Source organism: Macaca nemestrina, chromosome 8, assembly GCF_043159975.1.
Source record: "Macaca nemestrina isolate mMacNem1 chromosome 8, mMacNem.hap1, whole genome shotgun sequence".
Taxonomy (NCBI): domain Eukaryota; kingdom Metazoa; phylum Chordata; class Mammalia; order Primates; family Cercopithecidae; genus Macaca; species Macaca nemestrina.
The window spans coordinates 144,309,500-144,329,294 of NC_092132.1; the positions used below are offsets into that span (position 1 = coordinate 144,309,500).

The window sequence follows — 19,795 nt, forward strand, 5'->3', positions numbered from 1 at the left end:
ATGGTCTTGAACTTCTGGGCTCAACCCAACCTCCCACCGCGGCCTCCTCCTTGCTTTAAAAATTTTTTTACACCTGTAATCCCAGCACTTTGGGAGGCCAAGGCAGGCGGATTACTTGATGTCAGGAGTTCGAGACCAGTCTGGCCAACATGGTGAAACCCTGTCTCTACTAAAAATAAGAAAAATTAAAAATAGCCAGGTGTGGTGGTGGGTGCCTCTAATCCCAGCTACCCAGGAGGCTGAGGCAGGAGAATTGCTTGAGCCTGGGAGGCAGAGGTTGCAGTGAGCCGAGGTCGCAGCACTGCACTCCAGCGAAGGCAGCAAAGAGAGACTCAGTCTCAAAAAAAAATTATTGTTTATTTTTACTCTTGTTTAAAAACAGAGTCTTGCTCCATTATTCAGGCTAGAATGCAATGGTGAAATCATAGCTTACTACAGCCTCAAATTCCTGGCCTCAAGTGATCCGCCTGTCTCAGCCTTCAGAGTAGTTGGAACTGCAGGCATCTGCCATCATGTCCAGCTAATTAAACAAAAAATTTTAAAGACAGGGTCTCCGCTATGTTGCTCAGGCTGGTCTCGAACTTCTGGACTCAAGCGATCCTTCTGCCTCAGCCTCCCAAGGTGTTGGGGTTTCAGGCATAAGCCACTGCACCTGGACTTCCTTACAGCATTGCTGGATAAACTTGGACTTATCCAATTAAGTAATTCTACTATTAACTCGCATAGCTAGGAACTTTGAACTTCTTATGTAAACATATACACAAGGCATCTGGCAATGCAAGTTTGTAAAGATGAGAAGGCAAAGACTTTAACTGGAGGTGCAGTGGGAGGGAAAGGGGAGGAGTAGTTGGCATGTATTGGGCATTTTTAATGGCAAGTTCCAGAAACCCAATTTAAAAGCAGACTTTATTGGCTTACATAGTGAAAAATTAATTTCCGTATTCAGCTTGACCAAGGGATTCTAGCGATATTGTTGGATCTGGATTGTCCTCTTTTCTGATCTTGGTTCCTTTGTCACCTTCACTCTTGGGCAGTCCTCCAATCATGGCAGCCTCACTCCCCAAAGATAACCACGTTTTTCCCAACCATCCCTGTTTTGGTTCCTTTGGTTAGTCACTTTTATAGTCTCTAAAATAAATAACAATATAAACAACCTTCTGTTCCTGCTTCTTAATGAATCAGTATAAGTTTCTTTCCACGATGGAGGAAGATCAGACCATTCATATTCTGCCTGGCTCAACAGAGTTCTATCACAATGCTTGGTTTCTTCTTCTCTGGGACACTTGCGCAGCCTGTAAAAACATCCTTACACTTCATGTCTTATTTTGTCCACTGTATCCTGATTCTTCACTCTGTAAGGCAAGGAAACTTCTGCTCACATCCTTCCTTCTGCCTCGCCCCACTTCCTGCCACTTCAAGGTTGGTACCTGCTTCATTGTATTCTGTAACCATCATAGATTTACCCAGGATTTCTCTATATGTGTATTTTATAAGCAATAAACAACTGTTAGGCCAGGTGTAGTGGCTCATGCCTGTAATCCTAGCACTTTGGGAGACTGAAGCGGGTGGATCACCTGAGGTCAGGAGTTCAAGAACAGCCTGACCAATATGGTAAAACCCCATCTCTACTAAAAATACAAATATTAGCCGGGTGTGGTGGTGCGTGCCTATAGTCCCAGCTACTTGGGAGGCTGAGGCAGGAGAATTGCTTGAACCCAGGTGATGGAGGTTGCAGTGAGCCAAGATCATGCCACTGCACTCCAGCCTGGGCAACAGAGTGAGACTCCAGCTCAAAAAAAAAAAAAAAAAAAAAAGGAAGTGTTATTTATATTACTATAAGCATGTAAATGTTGTTTACTGATGTGCACATTACTACACTAGGGTTTATTCTCTGTAGGTCTAATGTTATCACTACTCTGGCTTTCAATGGAGATTGTGCCTAACATTTAGTTCAAATAGATTTTTTTAATACTCTAGTACTTGCCTTTATCAAAGCCTCAACTTTTTCTAACTTTAAATCAAACTTTTCTTGTTGCTGTTAATTCCCAGAACCATCTTTCTGTTCTAATCTAGATCTCTACTCACTGCTCTCTGGAATTGGATTTGGTTGGTCTCCTGGATCCATGACTTATTTCTTATTTTGTACTCTTATTTTATGTGGGCTGTAATTTCAGGTAACTCCCTAAGAAAGGGATTATGAGAGGTAAACTTTGGACTCCTTGCCTACTTTGAACTGTCCATTTTACCTTCATCCTGGATATAGAATTCTAAGTTGAAAATAATTTTCCTCTAGAGCTTGTTCCTTTGCATCCCCAATTCACTGATGCTGATAAGTCTGATGCCAAGCTGACTTCTGTTCTCTTTTAGGAAGAAACACGGTTTTTTTTCTCTCTTTTCTGCATATGTTTACTGTCTCTTTATCCCTGGTATTCTGAAATTTCATAATGCCATATCTAGGTAGAAGTCTTTTTTCATCCTTTGAGCCTTTACTTAGAGGAATCTTTGTTAAGTCTTTTTTCATCCTTTGAGCCTTTAGTTAGAGGAATCTCTGTTTAACAACTTGTGTCTTTCTTCAACTCTGGTATATTCTTTCATATTATTTCCTTGCTAGTTTATTCCTCTCTGCATCTCTTTCCAAAATCCTTGTTAATCTGATGTTAGACTACATGGATTGATCCCTTGCTCTTAAAGTTTCTCTCATATTTTTAAAATCTTTTTTTCTTATATGCTAAGAGATACTCTCAAATTTATCTTTCAATCCTTCCATTGCATTCTTTAAATTTCTGCAATTGTATAGCCACTCATGCCTCTGGTTCTGTCTCATCCTGACTCTCCCCTCCTTTACATATATCTTCCTTGTTCACCCTGCAGGACTCAAATCCCAGGATCAAGCACTAAGATGGCTTTTAAGAATAACTTTTTAAAAAAATTCTTAAATTTCTTTATTTTTAAAAAAATTAAGAACATCTCCATCCATTATGATGGTTACTAGAAAATAACAAATGTTAGCAAGGATGTGGAGAAATTGGAATGCTTGTGCACTGTTGGTGAGGATATAAAATGGTGCAGACACCATGAAAACCAGCATGGTGGTTCCTCAAAAAGCTAAACATAGAATTACCATATGATCCTGCAATTCCACCACTGGGTATATACTCAAAAGATTTGAAAGCAGGATCTTGAAGAGATATTTGGATACCCATGTTAATAACAGCATTATTCATAACAGCTAAAATGTAGGAGCAACCCAACTGTCCATCGATGGACGAATGAATAAGCAAAGTGTGATGTATACATACAATAAAATATTATTCAGCCCTAAAAAGGAAGAAACTTCTGCAATAGGCTACAACATGGATGAACCTTAAGAACCTGATGCTCAGTGAAAGAAGTCAGTCACAAAAAGACAAATACTATATGATTCCACTTAGATGAGACACTTAGAGTTGTCAAAATCGCAGAGACAGAAAGCAACTGGAGGGAGGGGGGAATGGGAAGTTATTGTTTAAAGGATATAGAGTTTTGGTTTTATAAGACTAAAAGAGTTAAGGAAATGGGTGGTGGTGACGGTTGCAACAACATTATGAATGTATTATCTGGGTGTGGTGGCATGTATTTGTAGTCCTAGCTACTTGGGAGGCTGTGATGGGAGGATCACTTGAGTACAGGAGTTTGAGGCCGTAGTGAGCTGTAATCCTACCACTGCACTTCAGCCTGGGTGACAGAGAGATCCCATCTCAAAAAAAAAAAAAAAAAAACCCTGCAAAACACATTATGAATATATTTTAAAACACTGAACTGGGGTCTGGCACAGTGACTCATGCAATCCCAGCACTTTGGGAGGCTGAGGAGGGGAAATTGCTTGAGGCCAGGAGTTTGAGACCAGCTTGGACAACACAGCGAGATCCCATCTCCAGAAAAAAAAAAAATTAGTCAGTCCTGGCGATGCACACCTGGAGTCCCAGCTACTTCGGAGACTGAGGTGGGAGGATTGCTTTAGCTGGGAGGTGGAGGCTACAGTGAGCTATGATTATGCCACTGCACTGGGAGACAGAGCAAGACCCTCTCTCAAAAACAACCAAGAAACTCCCAAAACACTGACCTGCACAACTGAACTGCACATTTAAAAATAGTTAAGAATATAAATTTTATGTTATGTGTATTTTATCACAATAAAAAATAAACAAAAGAGAAAATCAACTATCCTCAATTTTTGGCTGGGAGAAGTTCCTGGTTGCGGCAGATTTGTGCGGTGTGGTAGGGAGGAGTTAGGGGTTGGGCGGTCTATACGCTCCATCTTCAGGCCTTCAATTACTCCTCAGCACCACTTCTCACACCAGTGCCCCACGGTACCTGCTATCTCGGAGTATAGAGTAGAGTTTTTTCAGGTCCTGCAGCCCCTTCATTTATATTCCAGGCTGACTTTCCTTATTTTCCCTTTATTTGCCATCATTCTTCCATCTGCTTTATGTCTTCCAGCAGTCCATTAAAACTCTTCACCTACTGTTAGCTCTCCTGCCATTCTCTTGGCTCTTGTGGGTTTATACTTTTTAAATTCTTTTTGTCATCTTTTTCATGGGATCTCGGGAGGAGGGATGACACCCATGTGTGCGTGGCACCTCGCCCTGAACTGTCCAACCAGCAGAGTTGTTAATTTTGTGTAGAGTGGATGAGTCTCTGGATTTTCTATTGATTATGGATGTAGAGAGACTCTAAGTTTACTTTAAAATGCTCTAGTTTAGGGTTGGAAGGAAACTTACACTTGAATAAATAAATCCCCATGTCTTAATTCAGGGCTGGATGGAAATGTGGACTTGAATAAATAAATCCCACGTCTTTCTTACATCAGTCATGGTTCTACTGGAGAAGCATGGCCACTAGGTATGCATTTATTTATTATTTATTATAGGGATTTGACCTTATCCAGTTGTGGGAGGTGACTGGAAAATTCTCTCTATGGCTGTTTTCTTAGTGCTTGATCCTGGGGTTTGAGTCCTGCAGGGTGGACAAGGAAGATATATGTAAAGCAGGGGAGAGTCAGGATGAGACGAAACCAGAGGCATGAGTTGGAGTCCTTAAGGATGGATTGAACCTGTGTCAGTTCTTGTTGCCCTTGGCCTTGATGGTGTGGGTGTCCTGCAGGAGGAGCTGGCACCCTTGATCACAGAGGTAAATACACGCTTGGTTCAGGACTTGTAGAAGATGAATGGGGATGTGAGAGAAAGGGAAGCAGCTTGAGGACTGATTGGTGTCTCACGGGATCCAACTTAGCCAGCAGGTGAGTGACAATATGTGGGAGCTGCCTAATCCCCTGCACCTACCCGCTGAGGGTGAGAACCACATGGCTGCAGCCTTACCTCTACCCCGCTCAATCTCCGAGACCTGCCCTAGCTGGGAATTCACAAGGAAACGAATTTTAGGAACCAGTTCCCTCTTCTCAAGTTGACACATTACAAATCCACCACACTTTTGGAATAGAAAAATTAGGCTCAGAGAGATGACATGAATTATACAAAGCTTGATAATTCTTTTAAAACTTGCACTAGAAACCAGGACTTTTGATTTCCAATTCAAATACCTTTTAAAAATGTCTCCACCTTACTATAGACATAACACATTCTTATTAGAGGAAATTTGAATAACATAAGGAACTTCAAGTAAGATAAAAGATCACCCATAGTTTCATCATTTAAACTGAAATCGTTAACATGTTAGTGTATTCCCTTTCATTTTTCTCTGCTTATCTACCTGTATTTCCATAATTATATGACACATGCATACATGTATATTTTCTTATGCATTAAAATCTTTATCAGCATAATCAATAATAATTTATTCAACCATTTGTCTAAAAATAGATGTTAAGGCTATCACTTTTTTTTTTTTGCTAATACAAATAATGATGAGTATCCTTGTGTATATATTTTTATTCTTATTTTATCCTTATGATAGAATCTTAAAATTGGAAGTATATACACTGAAATTGCTTTCATCAAAGATCATTCCACTTTAGCAGAAGTGCGTGAGAATATCTGTCTTCCTAAGCCTTGACGGCATTGTTCACTATCTTTTAAATATCTCTGTTATCAAATTTTATCTTATCATTGTTTCCATTTATATTGCTTTGATTACTTGGAAGTGTGAACATTTCATCAGAGTTTGTTAATCATTTATAGTTATTTTTGGGGAATTATTTATCCACTTATCAATGGAGGGTCTTCATGGTTTTTTCATGTGTTATATTTTACTATGTTAAATATATCAATTCCCTGTCATTTTGTTGCAGATACTTTCTTTTCTTAAGCAATTCAGTGCTCTGAGTCATAACCATGTGGAATAATGGGCTCCTGGGAACAGAAGCAACAGCTGCGTGGAGGGTGAGGACAAGCTGACATTTATAAATATTCTGGTCAAGAGTTCCAATTGGTGTTTGTTTGCTGAGGGTGCTGGTGTGAAGCCCGGCTGAGTCATGAGGTTGAACAGATAGTCCAAGAGCGGCTGAGCAAGGCCAGGTGGGGAAGGGCACATGCCCTGGGGCTCCCCGAGAATTGGAGAAAGAGACTGATGAAGTGGGTGTGATGGGAACAGTTAGAGAAAATGACGTCTTGGAGTTTATAGGCAATGACCGTCCTTAGGCTTTGGGAAAGCTTAAGTTCAGATAACAGATGGACGCAATTCCATTCCCTAGGACCAAGGAAGATGCTCAAAAAGATAACTCTGACAAACGCATGTAAGAGGATTCTAAAAACTTAAAACTTGGAGGAAAGCAGCCCAAACGTTTTGCTTTTCAATGTCCAGGAGCTGGGGGAAATATGTTTGGATGTGGATTTTATTCTTGAATAACCAAAAATTCTCTATATATTGAATGGGAATTCATATTCTCATCTACATAGCTCATCTATATCACATATCTCAGATGTGTTGCAACTATCTAAGTTAGGACACAGTGATTAAGGTGGAGGCGTTACCCTCCCCTACCTGAAGAAGGTTTTATTTGTTTTGGAGGGGACTGTTAAGGAGGGAGGGAGGGAGGTTCTGATCAGATTTGGACTGTGGGAGAATAGCACAGAAAAGAGATGAAAAGAGATTTTAATAAATGTTACTGTTTATTATGTAAATGTCTCATATTCCAAGAAACACGAGTAGGAACAGTATCTCCTCTTATTCTCTACTGCCGATTGAGTTGTGCAGTAAAGCAGATTCCAAAAGTCTCATGAAATATGGTAAGTAGGATTAGAAAACAAAATGGTTTGGCTTTTTCTCAAGATAAAAAGCATGTCTTTTTTTTTTTTTTTTTTTTTTGAGACTGTCACCCAGGCTGGAGTCACCCAGGCTGGAGTCACCCAGGCTGTCACCCAGGCTGGAGTGTAGTGGCTCGATCATAGCTTACTACAGCCTCAAACACCTGGCCTCAAACAATCCTCCTGCCTCAGCCTCCCAAAGAGCTAGAATTACAGGCATGAGCCACCAGGCCAGGCCCCAAAAGCATGGATATTAATCTGAATTTGACCTTCAATCTTGGTGTATAGAAAACTCAGATAGGATGGTATATATTTTTGTATTCTCACATGCCTTCGTGTGTTCATTTATTCGTGTCTATTTCATTCCAACAAGGGTGTGAGCTTTCCTGTGTTCGTCCTGCTGCTTCCTCTCCCTTCTCTTCTCCATCAGGTGAGCTTTTACTCATACTGCAAAAGCCAATTCAATTACCAGCTGCTCTGTGAAACCTTCCCCAGCTCATCCAGGCAGGATGAATTTCAGCCTTCCTCATGCTTCTATGGCTATCCCATTTAAACTGTTAACAATGTCTACTAGATGACAAGCTCCCTGAGGCCTCATTTATCTCTGTCCTCAGCATCAGCCCAGGCCCACCATGTGTACAGCATGAAGCACAGGAGGCCCTCTGTGCTCGTCCTTCCCATATCCCTCTCTCTGTCTTTCTGGCTTCGCTCTGCTTCCCCGCCCAGGACCCCCAGGGGCTTGGGCTCCTTCGTTAGCCTGTCTCCAGTGTGCGTGCAACTGGCCTTGGCTGGGTGGATCCGTTGAATTCTCGGCGAAGTGTGGGGGAGTTCAGGGGGGCTGTGATCTGAGCCAGCTGCTATCCGTCATCAGCCTGACTGTCGCCCTCGGTCTGGCTAGCTCCGGTGCCTCACTCTCAACCGCTCCCTGACTCAGGAATGGAAGAGATGCATTATCTATTGCTCCCCGGCCAAACTCCCAGCATCTGACATTTGTACAGTGCTTTTCAGTTTACAAAGCACTTCCACATCCATTATTTCTAGGGCTGTAAATAAGGCAACAAAGTGCTGCCGGAGTATTGGGAGCTAGTGATTAATTTCAGTTGGGGAAGCCACCGAATGCCTCCTGAGGAACTGCGTGCCGGGGGGGCCTCATTCAGCACAGGAATCAGGCCGAAGGGCTCTGCATTCTGCCCCTTCCAAGGCCTTGTAAAGAGAACTGAAGCAGCGGAGGCCATGCGCACATTTCCAGCATTTGCTTCAACTACCGTCTGGCGTACTTTTCTCACGCACTGCGCCTTCATGCATCTCCCCCTGATCTCTGACATCCGTGGGTAATGCGCTGGGGTTTCTAATTCTTACCACAAGAGGCCCTGGCTGTGTCAACCTGTTTGGACATGCTCCTGTGATAGGACCTGGCGTCCTCTGTGGGTCAAGACCTCATCATCCTTTTCTGTGATCACGCTCTGTGACCACGACTCCTTTCCATGGTGTTGCCACCGTAGAATCAGCTCACACAGATGACAGCTTTGAGCTCTAATATTCTACGATCATTGGTCTTCATAACTTTAGAAGCAACTGGGTTTCTTTGCTTAGTCACAGCAAAGGCCTCATGATATCAGACATACTGTCACACGCGGGGCACACACAGGGTGATTCTGCAGTCACCATCAGTTTTCCTAGGATGCGGGTTCACCAGGAGGCGCTTCATGAATGTGGATGGGCTGAAAGGCACTTTGGAACAAACAGCTTCCACAAAAGTGCCAAATTCTAATGGACATTGTTTTTCAAAGTGTTAGAAGATACATTGAATTTCAAGGCAAAGGGAGAAAAATTAGAATAGGAAGTAAAGAAAGGGAATTGACAGGCAGAAATGAAACGAGTCAATCTAATTTCAAAGCCCGTCCTGAACCAAGGGTAAAATAACATATAGGGCTTATGAAAAAAGGAAATCTAATATTTATAAGGGGTTCAACATCGAAGGGATAATAAATTGCACTTGAGAGGAAATGCTGCATTAGATAAATTTTATCTTGACACTGAACCCTTTAAAATGCCTGTAAAGCTTGTCTTATACATCTGTTCTAGCCCACATACCAGTCTGTCCCTGGTAGTAACTGAAGGGTTATTTGCTGAGAAAAATCTCTTTGACTTAGAAGCTGGAAGAAAGAAGAGGGAAGCTCAGAGATTGGAATCTAAATGAGTAATAGAAAAATTTCAAATGCCACCATGGCAGGGAAAAGATGAACTCAAGTCTGTGATAATTGACACTTCTTACATTCAATTCTATTCTATCTTCCCTCCAAACACACTCTTAGCCTGGTTTAACATCATTTAAGTCTGTTTGGAATCACAGTGGAGAAAGCGACAAAGGAAATTGAATCAGTGAAGTGCATTGTTGGCTGAAATTACCTGTGGAGATGGGACACTGGGTGGTGGTCCTGAGTCACTGTGGCCTGAGCACCTGTGGCCCTCGATAACAGGTGCTGATGGTGTGGGAAGGACAGTGTCTCCAGTTAGGAGTGTATAGATTTGTGTGAGTAGGCTGTGTGATGGTTGATTTCTATGTGTCAAGTCAACTGGGCCAAGGGATGCCCAGATAGCTGGTAACACATTGTTTCTGGGTATGTCTGTTGAGGGTGCTTCTGGAAGAGATTATCGTTTTACTCAGTAGATGGAGTAAAGAAGACCCACCCACTGGATATGGGTGGGCAATATCCAGTCTGTTGTGGGTTCAAATAGAACAAAAAGGCAGAGGAAGGAGGAAATCACTTTCTCTTCTGGACCTGGGACGTCCATCTCCTCCCGCGCCTGGCTATCAGCACTCCTGGTTTGGGGGTTTTCACACTCAGACTGGGACTTACACTGTCAGCTTCCTGGTTCTCAGCCTTTGGGCTTGGACTGGAAGGATACCACTGGCTTTCTTAGGCCTCCAGCTTGCAGATGGCAAATCATGAGACTTTTTGGCTTCTGTGATTGTGTGAATCAAGCCCTCATAATAAATCTTTCTATAGACCTATAGATATTCTATTGGTTCAGTTTCTCTGAAGCCCTGATGAATACAGGGAGTAAGGGACTAAATGCAGTACACATGGAGGGTGTTGTGTATGCATGCACGTGCATATGTGTGCATGTGCACGTGTGTGTGATGCAGAGTGATGGTTGGGATCTAATGGATGGATGAGCCACCAATTAGCAGGTGAGGTTCCTGCTGGGAGTTTCTGCTGGAGCGTCTACTCCCTTGGTTTTGTGATTCAGCTTCTTTAGTTGGTGATTTACCTCATTCATCAAAACTTCACAAGGGACACTTGTAAAACAGTGGCGAATAATCCCGACTATGACTTTAGAATAATCCAGGAAAAAGGTGGATATTGTCCAGCATTTGTTCAATATCAAAGGTAATATGTTTTATACAAATGCACTTTCATTTTACATATGAATAATCAGATGATTGTGATATTCTCATACCTTATAAATATTTAGTGATGAGCATTCAATTTGACATTATGAATGTTAAATAAACCTGGATTCAAATGCAGTTTCCACCACTTACCTTAGAAACTTTGAGTTCTTTGAACCTAGTTTTGTGATTTCAAAAATGGGGATTAAATCCACTTTGAAGGCTTGTTTTGAGGATTAAGTGAGAACATTTTGTAAAGGGCCTAGAACACAATAGGTGCTCATTAAATTCCTCTTTCTTTCTGCATCCTGGACACATTTGATTTTTTTTAAAGAAGAAAAATGTATTATACTAGATTTTTATTTCAAAAAGTAATTTATCCTTAGACCTTAAATGTTTGATCAAGGCACTAATTCCCAAATCTTAAAAATAAAAGTGACCATAAATATCATATCATTCTTTTAGAAATTTTTTATTTGGAAATAACTGAAAATCTGTAGAGAAGTTGCAAGTATAGGAATAGTTTCTCTCTCTCTCTGTATATATGAATACATAAATTCATAAAATTTTTCTGAACCATTTGAGAATGAGTGGCATTCAATTCAGGCCTTATCCATTAATATTTCAGTGTTTATTTCCTAAGAATAGGGTTATTCTTTTACCATAACATAGTAATCAAGTTCAGCAAATTTCACACTGATAGAATATTTTTAGTCAAATTTGCCATCCTTATTTCGATTTTATTAATCAGTCCAATAATGTGCTTTATAAAACATTTCTCTTTCTGCCAATACAGGAAGCAGTCTAGGACTGGGCATTTCATTGCCATGTCACCTTTAATCTGGATGAATGGAAACTGTATCTTACCATTTTTATAATCATCGATCCATGAGGTACCTGTACATGGCTAGCTAGTGCACTTATTTTTTTTTTTTTTTTTTTTTTTTTTGAGACGGAGTCTGGCTCTGTCACCCAGGCTGGAGTGCAGTGGTGCGATCTCGGCTCACTGCAAGCTCCGCCTCCCGGGTTTACGCCATTCTCCTGCCTCAGCCTCCCGAGTAGCTGGGACTACAAGCGCCCGCCACCTCGCCCGGCTAGTTTTTTGTATTTTTTAGTAGAGACGGGGTTTCACCGTGTTAGCCAGGATGGTCTCGATCTCCTGACCTCATGATCCGCCCGTCTCGGCCTCCCAAAGTGCTGGGATTACAGGCTTGAGCCACCGCGCCCGGCCGCTAGTGCACTTATAATTCAATTAAGAGGGCACTGGAATAACCACCTACTATTTACCTGGACGTTCAATGGCTTCTGTCAGCAGCAAAAATTATAGACTCATCTCTGGGTTTCTAGTCCACTGTAATATACCCTGTGATGGTTAATTTTCTGTGTCAACTTTACTGGGCCATGGGATGCCCAAACATCTGGTTAAAATTCTTTCTGGGTGTGTCTGTGGGGGTGTTTCCAAAAGAGGTCAGCATTTAAATTGGTAGACTGAGGAAAGCAGTTAGCCCTCCCCAGTGCATGAACATCATCCAGTCTGTTGAAGGCTTGGAACAAAAAGGATAAGGAAGGTTAAATTCATTCTCTGACTGCATGAGCTGGAACATTCATTTCTTCTTGCCTTTGGCACTCCTAGTTCTCAGGCCCTCAGACTTGGACTGGAGTCTACAGCATTAAGTCTTTGGCTCTTAGGAGGCCTTCAAACTGTGTCACTGACTTTGCTAGGTCTCCAGCTGCAGATGGCAGATCATGGGACTTCTCGGCCTCTATAATCATGTGAGACAATCAATACCTTATCATCTCTGTTTCTCTCTCTCTAGATATATGTATCTCCTATTGGTTCTGTTGGTTCTGTCTTTCTGAAGAACCCTAATATATGCTCTAATTGTTATACGCTATTCCTCGTATGGAGTCGGCAACTTGTAGATGGAGGAACCATAAGCTTGGTGCAGGCAGCTCTGAGTGTGGATTCTAGTTCTACTGCTTATTGACTGCATGGCCTCTAGCAAGTTTAACTTCTTCTAACTTCTTGAAAATAAAGTTATAACCACTCAATAAATAATTGTGGAATGGATACATATATCCACTTCATAGACTTGTTGGGTGGACTGTGTGTGATAATTTGCCCAAATGAGCCCACAAAGGTGCTTGGCACACAGCACGTTCTCAAAAATGATTACTCCTTTGCCTTGCTTCGGTCAACCACTATTGACTCCAATAGGCCGAAGAAGAGACCTGGAGCCAGCATGGGACATGAGGTTTACTGAAGACTTACACAGGGGCTGTCCAGTGTGGCAGTCTAGATAGAAGAACTGCTAACACTTATAGAAGGCGTACAGTTTATATAGCAATTTTCACTCAGCACGTTTTACCTAGCAACCTACATTTAACCCCCCCAAAAAAAGGCCTCCATCCCCTGCATGGCCTGCCTTCCAAGGGATGGACTGGGGGTTCGGATGCCTTTCATAGAGACAGTGAATCTCCAGGTTGGCCACTCCCAGATTCCTTAACTGGGAACTCTGAACAGACACTCTTCTTAGACCATAGGGTCATTCTTAGGGTGTGCTTCAGTTGTTGCTGTCAGGTGCATCTGCCATACAGCTTCTTGCTAGAGTCAGGTTATCCACATCCTTAAACCATGTGATATGGTTTGGCTGTGTCCCCACCCAAATCCCATCTTGAATTGTAGCTCTCATAATTCCTACATGTTGTGGGAGGGATGCAGTGGGAGATCATTGAATCCTGGGGGTGGTTTCCCCCATACTGTTCTCGTGGTAATGAATAAGTCTCATGAGATCTGATGGTTTGATAAGGGGTTTCCCCTTTCACTCGGCTCTCATTCTCTCTTGCCTGCTGCCATGTAAGACGTGATTTCCACCCTTTGCCATGATTGTGAGGTCTCCCCAGCCATGTAGAACTGTGGGTCTATTAAACATCTTTTTCTTTATAAATTACCCAGTCTCAGGTATATCTTTATCAGCAGCATGAAAATGGACTGATACGCTAGGGAATGACACGTTCATTCCCACTCCTCAACTTTGCTCATGTAGGCCCTAGCTCAACCTTGTTCTCTCCTTTCTTTGCAGCCTACCCAAAGCCTGAATATTTGTTAAGATTCAGCTCCGTTTTTTTACATCCTTCATAAAGCCCTCATTAATTTCATCATTCTCTCTCTCTCTACCTTCTATATCACCACAATATCATGGATTCAGCAAAGGTTTTAGAAATACTTAATGAATGAAATCCTAGAATGAATACTGAATGAATGAATTCTAAAATTTGTGGGCCCCATTATGGCTATAGATGTAGAAAATTTCTCATATAAAGAAGGGAGGAAGTTGGGTGCAGTGGCTCATGTCTGGAATCCCAGTGCTTTGGAAAGTCAAGTTGGGAGGATTGCTTGAATCCAGGAGTTCAAGACCAGCCGGGGCAAGCAATTAGCTGGGCATGGTGGTGTGTGCCTGTAGTCCTAGCTACTCAGGAGGCTGAGGCAGGAGGAGCGCTTGAGCCCAGGAGTTCAGGGCTGCAGTGAATTATGATCATGATTGCACCCCTGCACTCCAGCCTGGGAGATAGAGCAAGACTCTGTCTTTAAAAACAAACAAACAAAAACAGAAGAAGGCAAGCGCACTAATAGTTACTGAGTACTGCTCAGTGCCCTGTGGTCTCCCTACACTACTGTGTGAATCTCTAGGACAACCCCCAGGTCTTCCTAGCTCAATTTTGCTTATAAGAAACTTGAGGAACAAGGTCACAGAGCTAGAAAATGCGGGGCTAGATTCTGAACCCAGGGCTGGTTCCATACTTTTTTTTTACACTGGATTGCCACATATGCTGAAATTTATGTTGAAAAATATTGACTTTGATTCATGGAAGACAGGTACATGTTAAGTTTTAGGGAAACTAGAAGGGTAGTGGGACTTGGCGCAGCCAACCTCTTGCTCAACATAAGTTAACTTTTGTCCCCCTGTACCAGGGTAGCAATCAACGAGCCTGTGGCTGACTTAGTGTGACTCAAAATGACAGTTTTATAAGCTTCTGAGGGAAAACTGGTTGACTTAATAGGTAGTTCAAAAACCTTTCACACACAAAGAGCCCAATAATTTCCCATTTTTAAAGTGTCAGTTGCAGTTATCAGTTAATGACCGGCAATGGCTGCTCAACAAATAGACATTTATGATGAGTGCTTCAATGTGGGAAGTTGGACAAAATGACCTCTCAGGGCCTTCCCAATGGATTTAATCAGTCTAATCAAACCTTTAGACAGAGTCTGAGCCGAGAGTGGAGCATTTATCTCCTGTTTTGAACTGTTTTACACTGTTTTGGGCAAATACATCTTATCTCCCCAACTGGTAGATTCTGGAAGGTCAGAGACTGTCAAATACTTTTCGTTAGTCCTTCACGGCACTGAGTACAGAGCCTCTTCCATAGCACTGGGTGCAGAGTTGAGCACCTAGTAGGTACCCAATGAACACTAATTTATTAATTCAAAATCTCGTAACTCCAGTGCTTATAAAACAAGGACACTTAGGGTTGGGTCAGATCAACAGAGGACTTTAAATAATGATCCTTAAGAACTATTATAAAATGGATTGTGTGTACTCCTCAAGGGAGCTTCAAAGGCAACGTTCCAACATTCCGTATTGTTGTTAAGAATAGACTTAAGTAAACACATATATTTCTTTTCTCAATTCATTCTATTTTGGTCTCAACCTGACAATATGTGATAGAGAAATGTGCCTGTATTTGTCTCTAATAGAGTTTCTATTAGAATAATAAGGTTAAAAACACTAATCAGTATTGGCACGTTCTAGAGATGTGTGACCCAACATCAGAATGTTAATACTGGGGCTACAGGAGACATCTAAGTAAAGAAGGCCAAGTGAAACTGGATCATAGAATCATCCTTCTACAATACCCAATGAAATTAACAACAGTAAAAAATAAAAATAAGTAAAACAAACAAACAAATTTTATTACTAGTAGAATTTTATTTATTGAGACAGAGCCTTGCTCTGTCACCCAGGCTGGAGTGCAGTGGTACGATCTTGGCTCACTGCAACCTCTACCTCCTGGGTTCAGTCAATTCTTGTGCTTCAGGCTGCTGAGTAGCTGGCATTACAGGCGCCTGCCACCATGCCTGAGACCAGCCTGGGCAACATGGTGAAACCCCATCTCTACTAAAAATACAAAAATTAACCAGGTATGAGGTGGGTGCCTGTAATCCCAGCTACTCAAGAGGCTAAGGCAGGAGAATCATTTGAACTTGGGAGGTGGAGTTTGCAGTGAGCCGAGATTGCACCACTGCACTCTACCCTGGACAACAGAGTGAGACTCTTGTCTCCAAAAAAAAAAGTTAAAAAATAAAAATAAAATAATCAGGAATTGAATGTCGTATAGAGTAGGTGAGACTGAGATTCAATTATATTTTTTTAGATACCCAGTTGATCCACCATGCTACAGCTATTGTATTTCAAGAATCTACATACCCTATGTTAAGCTTTGCTCCTAATATTTTTTTTCTATTTCATTTTTAAATTGTTTACACCAATGCCAGTACCACACTATTTTCATTACTCTAGCTTTGTGCTTGGTGACAATATTGTTTGGGCTAGCTCAGCATCTTAAGCATCTTCAAGAGCGTCTCGGTTATTTTTGGGATTCTGCTCTTCCATACAAATTTTAGAATTGGATTATCAAATATATCAAAAAGCACTGTTGGGATTTTTATTGGAATTGCATTAAATATATATGTCAATGTACAATAGTGAGTCTTTCTAATCATAAACATGGCATGTCCTACATTTAGTTGAACAATTTTCATTAAATTTTTCTCTATAAAGTTGTTGCCTATCTTTTGATGATTTCACAGATACATTTTTGTCATTGTGAATGGTATTTTTTCTTAAATCATCTTTCTGTTGTTGATATATAAAAATATGATTGATTTTTACATTCATCTTTTATTCCACCCTCTTATTAATTCTAACAATTTATTTGAATTATCTCTAACTTTAAAGGGTTTTATATATGAATAATCATATCTCTGAATAAAGATAAATTTGTTTCCCCTAATCCCATTTTCTCCTTCATTTGCCTATAGTGGCTAGAACTCCCTAGTAAAACCTTTAATAGAAGCAGGGATATTGGGCTTTTTTAACTCATTCATAATTTTCAAGAGAAAGTATTTAACATTTCATCATTAGCCATGATGTTTGTTGAAGGATTTTGGTAATGATATCCTTTATCCAGAAAATCAAGTCTGTTCTGTTTCCGTTTTTCCAAAAGACTTTATCTTTTATGCATTCATGCAATAAATATTTATTGAGTACTTGTCTAAGCACCAGGGATTCCTCTCCAAACAAAACAGACAAAAAGTCCTGCCCTCATAGAGCTTGCAGTGTGGTGGAGGAAAATACAATAAATAAATATAGTATACTAGCAGGTGATAAATGCTATGGAAAAAACTGAAGCAAGGGAAGGAGGTGGAAGTGCTGGGGCTGGGAGATGCAGTTTCAAATAGGGTGGCAAGGGAAGGTCTTGAGAAGGCACTATTAGAGCAAATGCTTGAAGTAGCCAGGGAAGCAGGTTAGGCACATATGCGTCAGGAAAGCATTCCAGACAGAGGGATAGCAGGTGCAAAGATGGAGGTGAGAATGTTCATGACTTAAGAAGTAGCAACAAGACTAGCGTGCCTGGAACTGAAGAAATCAGGGAAAGAGTAGCAGGAGATGGAGTTAGAGAGGTAATAAGGAGACTGATGCAGGTTACATTTTATCAAACTCTGTTTTTGCATCTACGAGGTGATTATGTGATTTTTCCTCTTTAATTTTGCAATGTAGGGATTATGTTTTTAGATTTCCTAAGTTAAGTGTCTTTATATTCCTGGGAGAAGCCAAAGTTGCTCATGGCATGTGATCTTTTTTATAAACTGTATTTAGCTTAGTAATATTTTGTTTGGGATGTCTGCAGCTGTACTCACGAAAGAGCTTGGCCTATAATTATTTTTAAAAAATTTTCATTGTAAAACAACACATAGGCCGGGCGTGGTTGCTCATGCCTATAATCCCAGGACTTTGGAAGGCTGAGGCAGGTGGATCATGAGGTCAGGAGATTGAGACCATCCTGGCTAACAAGGTGAAACCCCATCTCTACTAAAAATACAAAAAAATTAGCTGGGCATGGTGGCGGGCACCTGTAGTCCCAGTTACTCGGGAGGCTGAGGCAGGAGAATGGCGTGAACCCATGAGGCCGAGCTTGCAGTGAGCCGAGATTGCGCCACTGCACTCTAGCTTGGATGACAGAGTGAGACTCCATCTCAAAAAAACAAAACAACAAAAAAACCCATAAAATTTTAGCATTTTTAAGTGTACAGTTCAGTAGTATGAACTATATTCATATATTTTGCAATGATCTCCAGAACTGTTTTCATCTTGCAAAACTGAAACTTTCTATCCATTGAACAACAACTCCCTTTTTGTCCTCCTCTTAGTTCCTGGAAAACAACCATTCTATTTTCTGTTTCTATGAATTCGACTACTTTAGACACTTCATATTATGCTTGTTTCATAATGTCCTAGGGTTCATCCATGTTCTAGCATGTGTCAGGATTTCTTTCTTTTTAAAGACAGAATAATATTCTACTGTATGGATAGACCATATTTTCTTTGTTCATTCATCTGCCAATGGATGTTTGGGTTGCTTCCATGTTTTGGCTATTGTGACTAATGCTGCAATGAACACAGGTGTGCAAATTCTTCCTTGAGATCCTACTTTCAGTTATTTCGGCTTTGCATGCAGTAGTGGGATTGCTGGATCATGTGGTAATTCTATGTTTTATTTTTTGAGGAGCCTCCATATTGTTTTTCATAGTGGCTACACCATTTTACGTTCTCACCAACAGTGCATGAGTGTTCCAATTTCTCCACATCCTTATCAACACTCATTATTTTCTGTTTTTTTTAATAGTGACCATCCTAATGAATGTGAGATGATATCTCATTATGGTTTTAATTTGCATTTCTCTAATGATTAGTGATGTTGAACGTCTTTTCATTTATTCATTGGCCATTTGGAGAATTATCTATTCAAATCCTTTGCCCATGTTTAAATAGGATTATTTGTTGTTCAGTTGTAGGAGTTCTTTATATATTCTGGGTATTAATGCCTTATCAGATATATGATTTGAAAATTTCTTCTCCCATGCTGTATATAGAGAGATATTCTGTTGATTGTTTCCCTTGATGTGTAGAAGTTTTTAAGTTTAGGGTAGTCCCATTAGTCTATTTTTGCTTTTATTGCCTGTGCTTTTGGTGTCATATTCAAGAAATCATTGCTAGATCCAATGTCATGAAGCTTTTCCCTTATGTTTTATTTTCTTTATTCTCCCATGTTTTTTCTGGGAGTTTTATAGTTTTAGATCTTTCTTTTAATCTATTTTGAGTTAATTTTTGTACATGGTGTAAGGTAAGGGCCCAACTTCATTCTATTGCATGTGGATATCCAGGGTTCCCAATGCCATTTGTTGAAGAAACTATTCTTTTCTCACTGAGTGGTCTTGGCACCCTTGTCAAAAATTGTTTAACCACACACATGAGGGTTTATTTCAGGTCTTTTGATTCTGTTCCATTGTTCTATATGCCTGTCTTTATGCCAATAACATATTATTTTGATTATGGTAGCTCTATTTTGGAAACAGGAAGAGTGAGGTCTCCAACTCTGCTCTTTTTTTTTTTTTTTTTTTTTTTTTTTTTTTTTTTTTTTTGAGACAGAGTCTCTCTCTGTCACCCAGGCTGGAGTGCAGAGGCGCAATCTCGGCTCACTGCAAGCTCCGCCTCCTGGGTTCACCTCATTCTCCTGCCTCAGCCTCCCGAGTAGTTGGGACTACAGGCGCCAGCCACCACGCCCAGCTAATTTTTTTGTATTTTAGTAGAGACAGGGTTTCACCGTGTTAGCCAGGGTGGTCTCGATCTCCTGACCTTGTGATCTGCCTGCCTTGGCCTCCCAAAGTGCTGGGATTACAGGCGTGAGCCACCGTGCCCGGCCCAACTTTGCTCTTTTTCAAAATTATTTTGCTTATTCGGGGTCATTTGAGATTCCATGTGACTTTTAGAATAGATTTTTCTATTTCTGCAAAAATGGCATTAGGACATTGATAGGA

General features: G+C 40.9%; 1 long non-coding RNA gene across 2 annotated transcripts; it reads left to right on the top strand.

Moving 5' to 3' along the window:
• The first annotated feature begins 1,802 nt into the window (after positions 1-1,802).
• LOC105491163 (uncharacterized) lies at positions 1,803-14,131 on the top strand. 2 transcript variants are annotated; one of them, XR_011606412.1, is made up of 3 exons: positions 1,803-4,881; positions 4,994-5,278; positions 6,287-14,131. It is a non-coding gene; the product is annotated as an uncharacterized lncRNA (long non-coding RNA). The 2 variants fall into 2 exon arrangements; XR_011606413.1 differs by having other exon boundaries at positions 5,002-5,278.
• Positions 14,132-19,795: the final 5,664 nt, after the last annotated feature.